This window comes from Haliotis rufescens, unplaced genomic scaffold (assembly GCF_023055435.1).
Source record: "Haliotis rufescens isolate VD_foot unplaced genomic scaffold, xgHalRufe1.0.p SCAF_7, whole genome shotgun sequence".
In the NCBI taxonomy this organism is placed as follows: domain Eukaryota; kingdom Metazoa; phylum Mollusca; class Gastropoda; order Lepetellida; family Haliotidae; genus Haliotis; species Haliotis rufescens.
Window position 1 is genome coordinate 41,986,748 of NW_025964361.1, and position 20,729 is coordinate 42,007,476.

The 20,729-nt window shown below is 37.8% G+C and overlaps 1 protein-coding gene across 1 annotated transcript in view; it reads left to right on the forward strand.

Annotated features, from left to right (window-relative positions):
* LOC124132663 (protocadherin-11 X-linked-like) overlaps positions 1-20,729 on the forward strand; it is a 363,829-nt gene that overhangs the window by 83,546 nt on the left and 259,554 nt on the right. The window lies entirely within an intron of this gene.

Consider the following 20,729-nt stretch of genomic DNA (forward strand, 5'->3'; position numbering starts at 1 on the left):
AAAAGTCATTCTCCTGTTGTTCATATTTGAGGAAATGTTTCTCAAACTTATATAATCTTTTGAACGTGAAAATTCTTGATGTTTCAGTTTAATGGTGACAAAACCTTTTAAAAGTTGTTTTGTCAAAGTTGTATGTTGAATTGTATCATGGGTCCTCTTGCGCGAAGTCATCTTAACTCTACAATGATCGTAACTCAAGTACTTTAACATAGACTTGCAATTGCGATGATGCAAATATTGTGAATCCAGGTGCTTACCGGCAATGTTTTTCAAAATAAGACATTGTATGACCTAGAAATCATGTTAAATATAACATTTTGTTAATTTATGAACTGTATCGGTATATTTATGATTAAAAAGTAGAAAATAAGTGGAAACTGTTTTTCATTGCTAATCACATGTTCATAATCATGTTATAACTAAACAAGAACAAGTAATATGGATATATAGAGGTTATCACACGAGTGTGTTTGGGGATGGTAAATATCCTGCATTAGGAATAAACATTGTATTTATCGAGCCTAACAACGGACCCCAACGGATATCGTTTTTATCCGTAGGCTTTATCCTGCCGAGAAACCTACCCATTATATGATCTATTGAAGTTGCATTGTGGTGTCTATACTGACACCTTTATCAAGGATGGGACACCTTTGTTGTCACTTGCGAGATAAAGGTGTTGGAATCTACACGGAAACATGCCTTAATTTAATAAAGAAGTTATTTTTCCATATAACTTGTTCTTATTCATCACACCAACTTTTAAGAGCCACTCGGGGGCACAGGTGTCCTAGTCGTGTAAATTGCGGCAATTCGCTGTGCAGATCACGCCAGAAACCTATGATCGTGGGTTTGAATCCCGGTTCACTCCGATTATGTTTCTAGGTTTGTCAGCACCATACCCATGCTCGTGGGTTTCACCAAAGTGGTAAATGTCTCAGATCTGCTTCAGTTTGGGCTTTCCTCCCACAGTAAGCGGACACTGCGTAATATAACTGGAATACTGTTCAAAGCGATGTTAAACCCAACTTACTCTCTATGCCACCCAAAGATGTCATAACTATGCAAATGTATTATAAGATCACATATCCTACAAACTTACAATTTTAACAATGAGAAAGTTAAGTATAACAAAACCAACAGTGCTGTCAAGAATTCAAGAAGGCAAAAAATACATAATTTTAATCAGAAATCAATGTGTCTATATTTGGACTTGATATTTGAAATGTTCAACATTCAACAATACCATCTCCGCAAATTGTTACAAAAGTGACAAAGGGGATTTTTTCCAAATTTAAATGGTGAAAAAGTGGAAGCTTTTGTAGATTAGGAATCTGTCACAGTCAGACTGTCTGGGATGTCGCGGAAGCTCACTATAATTGGTTCAAGTGGCCAGTACTCAGGTGAACCAAATTCCTTCATTTTAACAACTGGGTCAAGTTTCAACACCTAGCTGCACTACCTGCGAGATTACTGGCATTAGGAACCTGTAATCTTTCTTCATTGAAAACAAATCTTTGACAAAATGATTAAATGTTTCAGCATCACAGAGTCAATTTTTTGCCCAAGGCCATTTTTCTGATGATGGATCATCGAACTGAAGAATGTGTTAAATGGCTTGTGTTTTGCCTTCAATCTTGACCAGTGTGTCCTGCCGGGAGGCTAGTGACAAGCTGGCTAGAGTGACCACCCTCTCCAAAGGTGCATTATTATCCTGTCCTACTGAGGCTAGCATTGTCCTCTGATGTCCTCAGAGGTGTTGCAGGACCATCAATCACACTGTAGGTGGTAGGAAATCTCTGGGGATGCTTTCAACATCTTTGAGTTTATGTTGAGTATAGTGGATACGCTGTCTGATCGTTGGAATGTGTCTCAGACTCTAACTAACAGCTTCAATAATTACACACCACTGATCTGAGAACTCCAACATATATACCATATTCGACGTAATAAACGCCCAGGGCGCTCTCAAAATAAGAAATAGGGAGCTCTTATCTAAATAATATTTTGGTGGAAAAAAACAGAGTTTAAGATCGTAAATTTCGTGGTTTATGCTGACAGCCTGAAATGTTTATATACGACAGATATATTTTTCCAGGATTTAATTGCCCATAATTAAGGATGCATATAACACACGAGTGCGTATTATACATGAAAAAATAAGTCTTACATTGATCAATTGGACGGGGTGCTAATTGAGATTGTTCACTACCCAAAATAATTAGCAAATATCGCCGCAGGTGCTTATTAGAGCTTGGCGCTTACTACGTCGAATACGGTACTCCAACACAGTTATAACAAACTCAAGGGGACCACTAATTTTAGTACATAATAACCATACAGCATATTTACAACAAATGGTAGGGACTAAAAAATAAGTCTGTTATATCGGTCAGTTTGTTATAAGCGTGTTCATTATAAACGTAGTTTACTGTATAACGTATATCTTTAAATGTTAACATTCTTTTGAGAATGTATTTCGTATGATGTCTCCTATGAAAATGAAATGAAGTTTGTCAGTTTTATTTAAACAGATATTCATGTATGAATGATCTACAGAGCACTGTATGGTGGCAGCTGTTTGAAATGTGTTCCCTTGTTATGAAATGCATGTTTCAGTGCATGTATATGGGGAAGGCTGGCAGTAAAGGGGACACCTGGTCCATATTGAGTTAAGAGTGGATTCATTATCTACAGGATCATTACTCCAAAATAACCAAAAAATACTGAATACCTTTAAACAGACGATGTAGTGGCTTGTCAATTAATTGTTTTTTTCAGAAAGCACACAAATATTAACCATTCAATTAATTATCTCCTAAATGGTGATGGATCATGTAGTCCCTTTGCTGGTAGCCTTCTTCATATATACAGTCCTATAAGACTAACTCTCTCATAGGATCACTCTCAACTTGACGCTTTAAGTCAATAGAGAATAAACATTTCATTATATGCTGATTCAGATTCCACTTGGCGTAAAAGGCATAATAGTCGCAAGAATTATATGAATCGATCACTGAAAATCAGTGACGTCACCAGCTGTTCACCAAAAAAAAACCTGTGAAGATCCGGGGTAGAATAGGTCTTCCGCAACCCATGCTTGTCGTAAAAGGCGACTATACTTGTCGTAAGAGACACTAACAGGATTGGGTGGTCAGGTTCGAAGACTTGGTTGATGCATGTGATCCCAATTGCGTAGATGGATGCTGATGATCTCAATCACTGGATTGTCTGGTCCAGACTTGATTATTTACAGACCAACGTCATATAGCTGTAATATTGATGAGTGCGGCATTTAACAACAACAAACAAACAAACAAACATTAAAGATATTCAAGTTCAGATCATAGGAAATGCCCATTGCTTCATATATCCTGAAATATGTTAATCAAAGTTAGATGGACTGGAAGTTTTTCTGTCTGGACAACGACGTACATATATACATACGTCTTTCGTCTGGTTTCAAATTCATCAAAGCAAATGGTATGAATGTCAAGTTCTTTTATCATTCTGATCTCCGATTCGAAGAAGTTCTATAGAAGTTCATCATCTAAATTCGCCTTCATCCAGATCACATACCCAATGTGTTCAGTGTGTGGAATAACATACTGAAGAAACAACAATTACCCCCCAGTCCCAATCTTCATTTCAAAGGATATTGTTATCTCTTCACAATGTCAGCATGGTAGAAGATGTCATTTGTTTGTCTGAGGTTTACATGTTTGAATCCTGCTTGTGGCACCTGTTTTTCATCAAATGACTCTATCATCGAATGAGAAGATAGAAAAATAGAAGTTCTATCTTTCCAAAGTGATTTCTTACAATAGAGGTCGTTACAATAAGAAGCCATGGATTACATACATAAGGGTCGACATGAGACTGTGTGTGGCCTCTCTGGCTGCCTTGGTTTCTCCAGAGAGTCCATAGACTGAATCACGCTTGGATAAGGTTGATGATGGTGATGAGGTGTAGGTGGTGGTGGTGGAGGTGGTGGTCATGATGATGATGGTCGTGATTGTGACAGAGGTACTGATGGTGGTGATGGTGGTGGTGGCGATGGTGATGAGGACTATGGTTTTGTATGTCTCAGTGTTGATGAAGAATGGTTTTGTATGTCTCAGTCGTGATGAAGACTGTGGTTTTGTATGTCTCAGTGGTGATGAAGACTGTGGTTTTGTATGTCTCACTGGTGATGAAGACTGGTTTTGTATGTCTCAGTGGTGATGAAGACTGTGGTTTTGTATGTCTCACTGGTGATGAAGACTGGTTTTGTATGTCTCAGTGGTGATGAAGACTGTGGTTTTGTATGTCTCACTGGTGATGAAGACTGTGGTTTTGTATGTCTCTGTGGTGATGAGGACTGTGGTTTTGTATGTCTCACTGGTGATGAAGACTGTGGTTTTGTATGTCTCAGTGGTGATGAAGACTGTGGTTTTGTATGTCTCACTGGTGATTAAGACTGTGGTTTTGTATGTCTCACTGGTGATGAGGACTGTGGTGCTGATGCTGGTAACAATCGTGTTGCTCCGGTAGTTTGATGATGGTGATTGTGATGTTGATGGCATTTTATTTATTGAAATAGGCGATACATCATCGTCTCAAAAGGAAGGGGATGGGATGGCATAGTTATGTCCCTTTGCTGCCAGAATCCTCTGGTCAAGGTTCTCGGACCCAGATTGGGATCCTTGGCTTGTCAGCACCATAACTCTGCATGTGTGTTTCTCCAAAGTGGTTAACATGTTCAACCTCCATCACTTCATGCTACACTTCTGTTGTTCTCCATGATAGAACTGAATTTAACTAGTCACTCACCAATTCACTCACTCACTTGGATGGAATCCAGAACAACAGTTTCATGTTGTAATAAATAATAAAAATGTACATATTTTGTGCAAGCCTCCATACACTCAGGGAATGCACAAAGCATTAACATTATTACCCCAGTCATTGGATCAGTGTGCGCTTGATTTTCATTCTCATCTCCCTTGGGAGTATACAACCCAAGCTGGCTTGTCAGATGGTAGAAGGTTATACTTCTCATAGTACCGGGTACCCATTTTTACTGCTGGGTGAACTGAGGCATATTCGAACAGTCCCTTGTAAGGAGACACTTCAAGTGCTACATGTGCTTCCTGTCCACTGAGGGGCGGTCGGGTAGCCTAGTGATTAAAGCGTTCGCTCGTCACGCCGTAGACCTGGGTTCAATTCCCGACATGGGTACAATATGTGAAGCCCATTTCTGGTGTCCCCCGCCATGATATTGCTGGAATATTGCTAAAAGTGGCGTAAAACCATACTCACTCACTCACTCACTATTTTGATGAAACAACGTCATAGCTGAAGATTGTTGACGTCTTGCGACAAATGTGGGTTTCTAAGACGGTAGTCGTGATCAATGCATTTTTTTAAAGATTTAGAAATAATGGGTAATTAAGAAATTGTTACACTCGTATTTGTGTCATACTGATTTTACAAACTTCATGTCAGAATTCATGTATTACCCTCGCTCTCTCTGTCGGGAAATATATGAATTTTGACACTTGTTTCATAAACATTCAAGACACATGCTTGTATAACAATCTCTATATGTCTCCCACTCTTTTATCCTGTTGTATCAGTTGTTTTACCACAGATGACATTCAAACCCTAAACCAGAAATGACATCAAACTAGAAATGCCAAGTATGTCTCATGATCAGCTCTGCTTCATGTTTGTAATTGGATTTTAGCCAAGACAAGAAGTTAATCTTAATGCTGCAGAAAAATTACATTGGGTAATTATTTTATAAAGAACATCCATTGTAGAATTTACAACCTACATGTTTGTCTGTTAAATGTCATCATGTCGTTAGATTGGCTGCCATAAGAACACCATGACCTACCAACTGAAACTCTGGCTCTGGATCAACTCATTAGGGACCAGTCATTTGTTACCTTTATTTTGATGCGTGCATGCATGCTGGCTTGCGGGCAGGCGAGCGGGCATGCGGGTGGGCGGGCGTTTGAGATCGGGCGGGCGCTCGATCGGGTGGGCGGAAATCAGCAATATTCGGGCGGAAATTCTAGGGATGTATTTTACTGTGATGTTACATAATTGCAGGAGTTATAGCTGTCATGTAATAGAGGTAGTATTCTCAGAATTATACACAATTATAACTTGTGTTCCAGTTATAACACAACCAGATATCTACAATGGTTGTATAAGACAACAATTAAGCGGCATCAAATTATACTATTTTCATTAGAACTTTGGAGAGTCCTTAACATGATGGTATATTTTAAAAAAAATTGTATGTAATGTAATGATGAACTTTGACAGTTAGATAAATTCAGATGTCAAGGTGATTTGGGTTGGTTTTAGATATCAGTCAACATATTATTGCTGTGTGATCAAATTATTGTTACGTGTCTGTTTCTTGAATGATTCTTTTTGAAAGGTTACGGTATGGTGTCACTAAGAATTGACCAAAAAGCTTTTGGTGTAGTGGATTTGTGCAAAATGGGCACACCTGTGTTGATGTCTATACCTCCATAAATGCCAAAACATATCAGTCAATTCTTATAAATAGATGTGTCAAGAATAATACAATAATACATTCACAGACTACTTATTTTATCATTAACACACAAAGAATATTGATTAAAGAATGCAATTAATGACATCACAACCCCTGCCTATTCTGTTATTTCCGATCGGAAAACTGATGTTCATTAGTGGGCGTGGTCCGGAATCACTTGCGACATGTTTATTGAATATTACCTATAAAATAGAATGATCTTGTATAATAACTGTCCGATATTTGCCCCAAGCATTTTAGTGATTCTCAATGCTGATTGGTCAATTGAAGCAATATAACTTCACAGTGCTTCATTGTTGAGAAAATTTTGATATGACATGATCCATTGTTCTTGATGTCACAAATTTATTACATTTTGTGATCTGAACAACAGACGACCATCAACAGATGTTGCTAATACCTGAGACTTGTTCCCACCCACACCTTTTACCTTTTTTTATTTTACAGTCTATTTTGTGGAATCTATTTTTAGTGTTTCCCTGTGCAAAGAATGTCCTTTAGTTTAACACCCAGTATGAACTACAGGTTAAACATGTTTTGGAATTAATCTATCACAATCAAATAAAACTCTAATCCTGGACCTAACAAATTCATACATTTCAGTTGTTTCCGATAAGGTGAGGTGTGAGGTAAATGGGGTTTAACATCGCGTCCAATATTTTTGCACTTATATTGTTCTGGGGATTGCTTATACTAATCCGGACTAATGCTGAATTTATAGTGCTAGCCCACTGAGATACCAAACATGCCACACTTAAACATGAATACCCCACTCAGACACAGTATACTGACTCCTAGCCAACCAGTCCTTGTTTTAGATCCTTAATGCCAAGTGCCAGACAGGGTTACAACAAGTACCATCTTTTAACGCCATTTGGTATGTTGCTGCTGGGGATCGAACCCCGGAACTACCGCTTTCTGGGCAGATGCTCAACCGCTAAACCACACAGGTGGTCAGTTTCTAATAAAAAAAATAAACACAGTCTTGTTCCCATTCGCAGTTCAGGTCAAATGACCTTGACATTGCAAGCTGCCCCCTGTGAGAATAGTCTCTGTGGGAGTAGAGAACTCAGTCCCTGATGGAAAATAAAAGGGTCACTAATAACCCAATCATCTATGACACCACAATTCACTGCAGAGTTCTTTCCCTTAAGGTTGCCAGAATCCTACGACAGTGGGTTTGAATCATGCTGATTATTGTCCTAGGTTTGTCAGCACAATGCCAATGCTGTGGATTTCACAAAAGTGGGATGAAAGGTTAATACCTGCATCCCGTTGGGCGTTCCTCCCACATCAAGCTAATATATATATATATATATATTTATATAACTGAAATACTGTTCAAATCAGTGTTAAACCACTGTTAAACTTACTCATTTGTAAATGTAAATAAATAAAAGGTGGTGTGTTTGAGTAAGTTAATTGGAACTTGCAGGAGTCGCTTGAACCTAGCACCTCTTTCTATTTAAATTCAGAGGCATTATTTTTTAAAGGCACGTTCAAATCTTTATATTTTTTAACTTTTTGGACAGTGGTGTGTATGTGCTATTTTGGGTTTTGTGTCATCAGGACACGTCAGGATTTGTCGGGGTGGGGGGAGGGAGGGAGGTCTAAGACCATGGAAACTGCCATTGGATGTGGCAACAACAGTTACTGGTATCCCATGTCCAATGGTGGAGTCAACATATAGCCAGATCTGTACTCTCGTAGCAAGCAGACTGTCAGGACCTGGAATGACAATGTCACATGACTTGCAATTGTTTGCCAAGAAAAGATGTCTGAAGTCTACATCTGAGCATATCCCTCCAACATCCATTCTAATTAAATACAAACAAACGCCATGGTCACTACATTTCCCTCTTTTATAGGTAATTTCCATTCCTTATGAAGACAAATCCGAAACCAAAAATCATCCACCTTGTCAATAATGGCTGAGTGAATTCATCATATGGAATATTGCTTCGGTAAACAAAAGTCAGAATATATCTTTTCATCAGACTGCTTGGCGGTCCTGAAAAATTAGCATGTATTGTATCTCTTTGGGTGTTCATTACCCGAATTTAATATCAATTCCTATCATGCAGGTCGTCAATGGATCATCAATTTCGCCTGAGGATTAAATGGACATATTTTGATGGATACGCTAGGATTTGCTTGTTATAGGGAAATGAGGATATAATGTAAGAAGCTATTTATAGTCTGTTTGGATATATTCTATTTGTTTTGTTGTAATTGCTTTGTTTCTTAGAAATGAGGGAATTGACGTTGTCATTACAATTGTCGTTTATATATTTTAAGATATTGTCTTGTTTTCTTAAGGGGCGGTCGGGTAGCCTAGTGGTTAAAGCGTTCGCTCGTCACGCCGAAGACCCGGGTTCGAATCCCGACATGGGTACAATGTGTGAAGCCCATTTCTGGTGTCCCCCGCCATGATATTGCTGGAATATTGCTAAAAGCGGCGTAAAACCATACTCACTCACTCACTCACTCACTCTTGTTTTCTTAAGTCTTACTCCCTTTCGTCATTTTGCTTTTTTAGGAAATTTTTAAAACTGAGATTAATCATACATGTTTCAACCATTATTAGATAATAACTTTGATCTTTTTTTTTCATCTGAGGTCCTGGGTAGTCTTAAACAGTTGTAGGAAAGTAGCACATTTCGATATTCTTCTATCATATATTTTGGCAGTATATCAATTTGGAAGACATGTTTTGAATAAATCACTGCAGATTTTGTGTGCTGAATATCAATAGAATTTTTTCAGAATTAGTCTACAGAATGATAACTGAAATTTAATATTCATACCATTCCCTTCGATGAATTTCATTGTTTGACAGAACTATACAGTTCTGTGAAATTTCCTGAATCCAGACAGATAATTTCCAATCCAGTAAACTGGCATATTTCTGATAAATGAAGCATTAGGCCTTTCCTGTGATCTGAATTTGAAGATCTTCAATGTGTGTATTATGACTAATGTATTTAAGGAACAGACAAATGACTGTTCTATTGAGTGCATGCTAGTTTTCTTTCTTACTACTGGGGTCGGTAGGGTAGCCTAGTAGTTACAGCGTATGTAAGAGGCTGAAGTTTGATTCTCCACATAGCTGCGATAATGCTAAAATAGGCATAAAACCCAACTCACTAACTCTTTCCTACGTGGAAAGTAGACAAGGTTATTAGAAATGTTTGGAGGTTAAATGAGTGCATGGATTTTTTACAACCTTTACTTTTTGTATTAAAATATTTTAAGTACCAATTATATATTTTAAGAGTGAGTAAATGAGTTGGGTTTAATGCTGCTCGTTCACAATACGTCCAAGCCAGTTCTAACTAATTCTTAACCCGACCAACTCGTTCGCAGTACGTCCTCATCTCGTCCCAAGTGCGTGTGTATTCGCATCCTGGCCCATCCTGGCCCGACTCCTATGGATACTGAGTGCGTTGTAGCCAGTCTTCAAGTTCAGGGCTCCGAGCTGTACACATCATGCCTCCGAAGAGAAGTCGACCCGGTCTTTGTGCACACATACTGAAATTTATGTCCAACTGCACCACATCGTAACACGTCCCTAGTAGGTTCGAAGTATGGCAATTCCGTTCGTAATACATCTTTCTTGTTTTAAGTATATTGTCAATCCGACTAATTGCAGAATAGGATGGTCGGGATAAAATTTTGAGCAGATTCAAAGTTCTTGAGCACCCTTCATGTCCGAACCCGTCCATGAAGTTCGTAAAAAGTCTGTCATTAGTTGCTACTATGTCCACTACGTTCATATACAGTTGGAGCCTGTTTGACACCATTTTCACGAACGTATTGAGAACTGGTTTGGTGTGATGGGGGGGTATAAACAAGAATTTCATTGCTCTGGCATAAACTAAAGATTGGTATCTTTATTTATCATCCAAAACTGGCTCCCACAGGAGATATCAATTGGGTGAGATCAAGATATGGCTGCAATGAAATTGCATCACAATGCTTTGCAGACCATTGAGATGTCATTGGATACGATGACATCACAATCAAATGACATCACTAATGACTCTGCTACTGAAGCTGTTAGCAGTACTTTTTACACTCAAGCACTGCTTATAACTGTCTTCAAAATGTAAAGTTGGAAGAATGATGTTGGATGATAAATAAAATCTTACCCCCGTGTCTTTTGATATCAAATATATCAACACTCGTTGATAAAAGTGGAAAAACTCCTCTGCAAGCCTCCTCCAAGTTTTTCCGCTTTTATCAACTCATGTTGATATATTTGATATCCAAAGACCCTTGGGTGAGATTCTCTATATCTTAGACAATCAAAAGGAGATTTTTATTAAACAAAATAACTAAAAACTCATTGAATATCCATTTAACTAATTTTATTGTCCATAATTGTATTTCTGATAGAATTGATTAATAATAAACCAAGCATATGGAAATTGAAAGCTGAGCAAAACCAATCTAAACAGTGTCAGATTCCTGGAAATACCAGCTTTGCAACATCGCTGTTTTAACCTGTCTTTATGTAGGCTCCGTGTTCCTGTTACATGTTCTTGTTCCATAACTCAAGTGATTAGCAGGAATTTACAGAGAATTTGGCTAAAAGTCCTTGGTTCTTGGTCAAGTAATCCCCACACGCCAAGCGCCACTCTCAGTCTTTCCCATTCATCTTGTTGGCTGTCTACCTTCCATCAATCTCAGAATCTCGGCTTCGATGTTTCCAATGTTAGAGCGCTTGCACATTTTCTCGTTAGTGCAGGTATGATTTCATCTATAATTAGGCTCTGGTGAGCAGGTGTTTCAGGTAAAATTGCTCTGTAAAAGCTAGAAATTGAACATGGGAAGAGCTCTCAAGATTGAGGGATCAAGGATTCACTTGTATTTTTTATCTCTTTTTTAATGTCGTGGATGAGGTTATCAGCATACAGGATTGGGATTACATTGATAAGCAGATACTTTCAATAGTGGCTCAGGTACTAGATGATGACACCATCTTGTTAGGAATAAATGCAGATAAATATGCAGATCTTGAGTGTGTGTTTTTTGATAATTTTTATTTCTCAAAAACATAAATGGATGGATGGACGTGTGAGTGAATGAAATATTGGAAGAGTGCACAGGTGCATGAATGCTGTCCTCTTTATGGTAGATTCCAATTGGAGAAGTTAAATAGGTATGTTATCCCCGAAGGCAGCACATGAGTACCCTTTTTGTGAACACCTGGTGTCATCACTGATTTTCAGTGATCCATTCATATAATTTTCATTGCTATTTTCCTTTTATGCCCAATGGAATCGTTTTCGTCGGTTTTTCTCTGGCATCGACATTTTTCATGACATGGTTACAATCACTTGATTTTTAAAGCTGTTGTGATGAAAACAATGACGATTCATATATAAGTTCTATTACTAAGAATAAAATTATAATGATTGCCCAAACCAACATATCCAGTTTCTCAATATCACAAATGGTATTATCATGTCAGAATGATAAGATCTGATTGGTCCATGTGCTAAGTTTGATCAAATACTATGTTTGCTGCCTTGGAGGGAAATAAATTTCTCAGTGTGAGTATAAATCACTTATTCCGGCCATGAACAAGACTTGCTGCATGTGGATTTCTGAGAGACAGAATACATCCCTTACACCCTGCTTCAAAGTGAAAAGCTGTACGTTTTTCCCCAAGTCAGTGAAAGTCTCCTAACATAGCACAATCAAACAGCTATTTTCTATCAATTGATAGAATTTGTTTGAATTCTTTTACAATGTCATATAAAAACATGTCTCTGAGAAAAATTTGTTGTAGCAGTATCACTACATGGGGTTTTACGAGTCCTTACAACTCTTCTTTGGCACGTATTAAGCCTAACATGGGACGCATAAAACGTACGACACGTACCCCTCGTGATACTACTACAACTTATATTATCTGCTAATTCTAGACCCAGACTGTGGATTCCCCTTTGTGATATACCTTGTACATTTAATGAAACAAAATCATCCATGTTATCTAACATAAACACCTTCCAAATCAAATCATAACTGAACCCATATGTATAATAGAAAACTATGAGTCATAATATATAGCTACCAATACGATTACTACTTTTATTATTAAGCAATTCCATATAGGAATTACCTGTATTGCATTACCAGACACAGATTGTTAAAGCCATGAAACATTTCCCCATCCCAATGCTTTTAGTACTAATAACCATCAACAAGGTGCATTTCTCCTCTAACTTTGCAACTTGCGGTCAGCCTCACCTGTCGAGCACTAATTAATTCTGGTAAAATGACCTCACCTGGACAGGATAGGCTGACCACTGTAATCCCAAGTGACCAGTTACTCTGATGAGAAGTGGGTACCTAATGAGGCAGTATTGTAAGGTAGCAATGTTGATTTGGTCTCGGTGGAGCGTGCTGGCATGTTGTCCGTCCCAGTTGTCAGGTTCCTGTCAGTGTTATTAACGAGCGTCTATTGTCGCTTACTGCACCCCGGAGATGTCATTGTTGCTATGTCAAAACACAGGTATTATTTGGAAAGCGATAATCTAAGATAAATATATGTTTTGACTAATTAACTCACAAGTGGCATATGGTGTTCTTTCTGAATGTGATTCATTGTGTCTAATGATAGCAATTCAGACAAATGGCAACTGTTGCTGCCATGCCTATCAGTGTAAATTACTAAAGAACCTTGTATTTGGATATAAGACATACAATTTGTTGTTTATTAGGTGTTAATGTATAAATAGGTATATCATTCATTTCTTTGAGCCAGACCAATTTATTTAGTTGCTTCATTGTCTTTTTGTCAAAAACAAGGTGTAAAGGTTAAAAAAATTAAATTGAACTAATATTTGCAAGATTAATTTTCTCAATAAGTATCAATTTTCTCTAAATAAAAGTTATAACAAAAACAGAAATGAAAATGTGCCATATAAGTAGTTTAATAATCAAACAGCATTAAAGATATATTTTATTATTACTAAAAGGGAAGGTTCATCATCCAAACATGAAAGATAATTAATCTATCCACACTTATCAATACTCATACGTATTGGCCAATTGTGCAGATCAGTGCTCATGATGTCAGCCACTGGATTGTCTGATCCATACTCGATTATTTACAGACTGCTGTCCTATAGCTGGAATATTGGTGAGTGCAGTGTTAGACAACAAACAAACAAACAGTTATATGTATTGGAACTTCAAGATTTTTTTTAATCAGAACATTTTTTATAAAATACACAAAGCAAGTGAGCCGTTCATTGCATTGTTATTAAGCACGACTATTCATAAATCACATTAGCAGTTTTAAAAAGATACATATTTACAAAAGGTCAGAATCAAATATAATCTGTTAGTTTCTAGTTTCCATATTTTTTCAGCTCGGCTGCTTAATTTCTTAGGTTGATTCGTTCTGCCATTGTAAATGAGAAAGAAATGTGAGATCGTGATTCAAAATAATGTTTCCTGTTTCTAATGAATGGTGGATAAAACCTGTTGCAATAACAAACTATCAGTTACCATGCTGCTATTTTTTCTGAAATTTGATGAAAATGTTTGAAAATTAATCACAACCTGTCTGTCATTTGAGGGGTTTATGGCTGGTCATGTTGTGAGTAAGGGATAAAAATGATCTCTTAATGCATTCCTGGTCCATTTCTTTTTATCTGTCATAACCGGGAAACAATGGAAAAAACCGTTTGAAGTATCCCTGGTTGTGACTCTTTTCTTTTTATTAACACCATACCACCAACATTACCATTAAACGTGAAGCACATCATTGCCTGTTGATAACCCTTGTTATATCCAGTGGTACATTATAGCATTATGGTGATGTCTTTTGTATATATATTTCCAGTATGGCAGAGATAATAGTGCATTTTTTTTCAGATATTCTCAGGAAAAATAATTTGATCTGGTCAGATAATCTGTAATTTCTTGTAGCTGGTTGGTTATTGTCGAAATATCTAATATACCACTCAAAAGAAGTTAAAGAACACACTATTCTTTCATGTTACTATGGTTCATCTGCCATGCCATGAGGTGTTTGGGTGTTCTTTAACTTCTTTTGAGTAGTATGTAATTCGTTTTGTTATTGGGTTATTTTGTAAAGGTTGAAATGAGTTGTAACAAATGTTATATTTGGGATAACACTTTCTCTGTAAAGTACAGATTCTCATACTTTTGAATCTGTACTTTACAAAGAAAGTGTTATCCCAAATATAACATTTGTTACATTTGACTATTTTCTAATTTAAAATGGCATTGTGTGTTGAGTTATGAGTTATGGTTTACAGTCACATCGGCAATATTTCAGCCATATTGTGTATTGTGTGTTGAAATGAGTTGGTTAAAGTGCAGTAATTATATGAATTTAGCACATATACACATGTATTCCATTTGGATTCCTGGTTAGAATAAATCCTCAGCAATCTATGCTGGTTGTGAACTGGCTTCCTTCTGTGTCATCATACCCCAACAGTGGGGAATATTGCTCGCAAGTTGATCACTGGAACGTCTGCACCAGACATATTTATTTAGAGGCTGCCATCTTATAGGTGGAATATTGCTGAGTGTGGGATTAAACAACAAACGAACATGCATGTAAGGGTCATGACTTGCTGTGTGTTCTATGACGCCATAATTCAATTTTCAAAGTTGTGTCACTTATTGAGGCCAGGATTTGTGTTTAATCATAATCATTGGTCTGTTGATTATGAACATGGTGGCATGTGGCCATGAGTCCTGCACACAGGTCAAAAGTTAAGCAGCACTGGTCGCGGAGAGTAGGTGGATGGTTGACCATGTTCAGCAGCTTGACTTGAGAGTCATGAGGACTCCGGTCCTGCCCCACACTGAAACACTCTAATCCTGAGAGTGAGGTAATAATAGCGCCATGAGATTTACTTGGTGAAGACTTTGAAATATAAATTTCAATATGGCCACTACAGCAGCCATATTGAAAAACCTATTTATGACCATTACTATTAGAACATTGGTAACTATTCTAACTACTGGTTGATTACATATCCAGGTGTGGTTCAGTTCCATGGGACAATTTCCTTGTTTGTCACATAAGTATCAGGTCACTGTGACCTACTTTATATGAATAATGCAACCATCACAAAGTAGATACGTTTGATTTCAAGGTTGAGTTTGACTTCAATCAAATTTGCTGGGGCTGCCAATTTTGTCCAGGCCCTCCCCTTTAACGCATATTTTTGGTGGACCTCATGCATGTTGTTCACTTGCCTTTGGTTCTCATCAGATGTGTGAGGTCATGTTTGTAACACAATGGCGACAGTAAAGGTGACTGGCTGTGATTTATGTTTCTCTCTGAGTACAGATATGTTTTGACCCTCCAATATTAACTGCCTTCGCGGTGTAGTGGTAGAGCGTCCGCCCAGAGAGCAGAAGGTCCGGGGTTTGATCCCTGGCCGCATCATACCAAAAGATGTTAAAAGATGGTACTTGTTGTTACCCTGTCTGGCGCTTGGCAGTAAGGGACTAAAACAAGGACTGGTCGACTCAGAGTTAGTATACTGTGTCTGAGTGAGGTATTCATGTTAACTGCGGTATGGTATCTCAGTGAGCTAGCACTATAAATCAGCATCAGTCCAGACCAGTACAAGCAGCCACACACACAAAAACGTGCATGCACGTCGCAATATAAGTACAATAATCTTGGACGTAACATTAAACACCATTTCACCTCATCTCACCCTCCAATGTTGTTAGAGGTGACTGAGGGATCGGGTGGTTAGACTCACTGACTTGGAAGATGCATGTCATCATATCCCAATTGATTAGATTGATGCTCGTGACGTCACTCACTGGATTGTCCAGACTTGATTATTTAAAGACAACCGTCACATAGCTGGAATATTGCTGAGTGTGGTGTTAAACAACAAACAAACAACTTTATTGCTAAGGAAAATAAAAGTGCATAATTGGACTGCATGTTTATTGTTTATCATGTAAACAAACAAACACTTTCATGAATTTTCTTACACCAGTTACAAAAGCGGTTCAGCAATAATTTATTTTCACACACACTCTAAAGAACAAAACTAATGTTGTGCAAATAATTGGTGCACCAAAGTATGCTTAGTTGAGATTTTGTTTATTTTTATCCATGCAAATATTCAAATAAATCAACATGCACATATATAAGTACACTTCCACATGTAAGCACACCCATGCTTGTATGCATAATTCATATATAAGCATTTATGTACAGCCACACACACTAATTTCTGTCTCACCTTTACAAAGTAAATCAGTTTGTTCTATAGAATAAACAACGCCTGTTTGTCTCAGCAGCAAGTAAGATGCATTTTGACTGTCAAATACCTTTTTAGAGCTTTTTTGAACAAAATCTTCTTAGTCTAAGCTTTCAGTACCTTAAACTACAAATTTTCCTTTTAGATAGAAAATCATACCATCAAAAAGTGATGAATGATGTTATCAAAATCATTATCTCAATTTGCAAAGCTGAACAATGATTTGCAAGTTATTTTGAAATATGAATAATCGATAGAGTAAAATCCAAGAATATGCTACAAATTTAATACCTTTCCAGGATATCAAAGAAGTATTTTGTTGTTCTATTGATAAGTAATTTTAATGTGGCCATATATCCCAAACATGCCATGTTCCTAATTGTTGTTAGACTAGACTTATGTGAAGAGAGATCGATAGATCATCAAACTGCAATTTATATTCGGCCAATCTCTGATGGGGATTTGGGAGATTTATGAGAATGACATCAAGGAATTTCTGCTTGCCAGCATACCTATCACATACTGATACTGTGTGTGTTAGCTGCTGGGCCACCAGGTTTGAATCCCAGATTCGTCCTGTTTGTGATCCCTTTGGGGCTGAAACACCAGACACTTGGATCTGGTGGACGGACCATTAGGCCCAGCACTCCTTTAACTCCAGACCATTGGGCACATACTTGAGATCATTTGACGCAGTCCCCCTTTAACTTTGGGCCATTTGGCACAGTTCCTCTATATCTTCAGATCATTTGACCCAGTTTCCATTTAACCACAGAGCATTGGGTTCAGTTCCCACTGAACTCCAGACCATTTGGCACAGTTCCCTTTATAACTCTTCACCATTGGGCAAAGTTCCCATTTAACCCCAGACCATTGGATAGAGTCCCCCTTTAACTCCAGACCATTTGGCACAGTTCCCTTTTAACTCTTCACCATTGGGCAAAGTTCCCATTTAACCCCAGACCATTGGATAGAGTCCCCCTTTAACTCCAGACCATTTGGCACAGTTCCCTTTTAACTCTTAACCATTGGGCAAAGTTCCCATTTAACCCCAGACCATTGGAAAGAGTCCCCCTTTAACTCCAGATCATTGGGTACAATGAGTTATAACATAGATTTAGACAGTTTTGACACAGATGGCTCCAATGCAGAATACAGGAAGATAATATTATTTCCTCCACTGTAGATTTTGACCTATTATTAGCCTGAGGATAATTATGTGAATATAGTGCAGTTTTCATCCTGGATAAACCTACATATCACTAGATATGGATGTTCTGTTTGAATCCCTGCCCTGGCTACATATATTTGTGTCAAGGCAATTCTCTTAATTAAGCTTGCCATGAAATCTATTGATAATCCATGTTCAAATGAAAAGCCTTTATCCTAAGATTATGCTTGTTATGGAGTTTGATTTCGGCCGGGGGCTACTATAAGCCCATCAACAATTTCATCAGTACATGTTTCACATCCATCAGTCTCCGAACTGTATTAAAAAAATGAGAGTATTTCACCCACAAAATATTTCACATTATTCAGAAATTGTTTCATCATTTTAATTTTGTTCCCAAAGGCCCACTCTAACAGTTTCCGTTAAATGAAATGGGTCTGAAATTGGTTTGTAATGTCGTGCATGGAAATTATTGCAATGCGGAACGACATTTCTATGTCATGTGATGTGTTAAAGATGTTGTTTGCCAAGATGAAGACCTCAAATCCCTTCCTATGCTACTTCCATTAATAAATTGTTTGACACATTGAAGCAGGTTCGTGTATAAAAAAAACATCCTTTCTTCATCACTGATATTGATTAATAAACAATCCATCACCTGGTAATGTGTCGAAAAACCTTTTCTTTCCATTAGTTTTGAATTAGTGCCAATGCATCCAAAGCTGGGACATTTAGGGGCCTAATGTGATAATTGGTACTAGATGCTTCAATGTTGGAACAATTTTGATTGAGTGAGTGAATTTGGTTTAAGGCCGCTTTGAACAGAAGTTCAGTTTGCACTGTGCTCACATAAAGGTCATGGTGACTTGTCTGCTACAAGTGGGAACATTGCGCTCATCAATGGCATCGATGGGTTACCTCTTTTACATAAGTAACATATGACATAAGTAAATATTCTTGGCAGATTGAAAGAGATATTAATCATAATTCTGAACCATGCACATATTAAGTAGTTAGGGTGAGATAGATAAACTGTGCACAGTTAAGTTCATCTTTCAAATCCATCACATTTTGCATTTTGTTTTGTGTTCCGACTTAAGACTCTGAAAGTACTTTCTTATGGATTTGTCCTTGTTTCATACAGTTATATCGCTAGTTCACAGATATAGCGTTACTTTTGTCACATCTTTGATTGATGAGACATTTGCAAAATGAACTGTTTACTTTTTAAGGATTCAATTTTTACAGTATTGGTGGAATTTTCACTATGATATGTGAGCTTCATGTCAGTTGCGTAAAAACAAAACAACTTCAAATAGCGGAATACCACTCTGTTAGCTGACATGTTACCTTTTTTGTCACGTCACTGATGGAGGCTGCTATAAACCTTTCCAAAAAGCACTGACAGTTTTGGGGGGTCATTAAGAGAATTAGCAAGTTTTGTGATGTGTTTATGACACAAACGTTTCACATTAATCCCACGACAATGTTTAGCTCATGCTTCTGAAGACAGGAACATTGCATGATTCTCGCTGTCAATTCCCAAGAACTTTTTTTTTCACATTGATAAACCAGTTTTCAAATACCAGATTGGCCTTTTTCATCAGTATTGGGTTTGATCGACAAGGAGAACACACGAATGTTATCATTGCATGCTATAAGAAGGAAGGACTGTATGGTGCTTTGAACTCAGAAACAGTGGTTTTGATGTTTAGCAAGTTCATTTGAATTTTGTATAAAATGATAATAGTGAGTTGAGTTTTATGCTGATTGGCTTCATATTTTGTACCTATGTTTGAGCAGAACCCTGATATTCAATGTGAGGAGTAAACGCTTTACCCACTTGCCTACCTTGCCACCTTGTAATGATAATAATTTTGATTATAATAACAATAATAATAAGTGCTCACTTATTTATCACCCACTGGGTTAGAAATAACTGAATTCATAAAAATCTTATGTGCACTTGTGCAAATATCACTTCACTCTCACCAGTGTATTGTTTATGGCATCTGAATGGCATTTTTGACGGCATTTAAATCTTATTGTGATAGGATGTCAGAAGACATCTCGCTAGAAACAATCTCAAAGGTGACGGTTGTTGAAGTCATTCGACAATTGTACAGATTTCAGTCGACTGTGGGATCTGCAAAGCATTATACCTAACGCTGGGCATTGACAGATATTTTGCAAATCTTTTCATGTTTTTAATCAAGTTGCTGAAGTAATTTGATGCACTTCGTGGGAGTAAGACCCATTTTATTACAATATAGATTTTGAATCGATCAGATAGTCTTGTCTGGGTGCCACCATTTTCTTTGAAACAAATGCAAGTCATATGAGAGATTGAATCTGATTGGTCAATAGGAATGACATGAAAGGGACATAACTCATAATAGCCACTGGTGGCGCTACGATTGAGCCTGGAAAATCCAGTCTTGTTCGGCAAGGGTGGAAACTGGACTTTTACAGTAAGTTAACGTCTTTGCCTCGGGAAGAGGCACCTGACTCCACACACCACTACCTGACTCCACGCACCACCACCTCACTCCACACACGGCCACCTCACTCCACAAACCACAACCACCTGACTCAACAAACCACCACCTGACAGCACGCACCACCACCTGACACCATGCACCACCACCTGACTCCACACACCACCACCTCACTCAACGCACCACCACCACCTCAC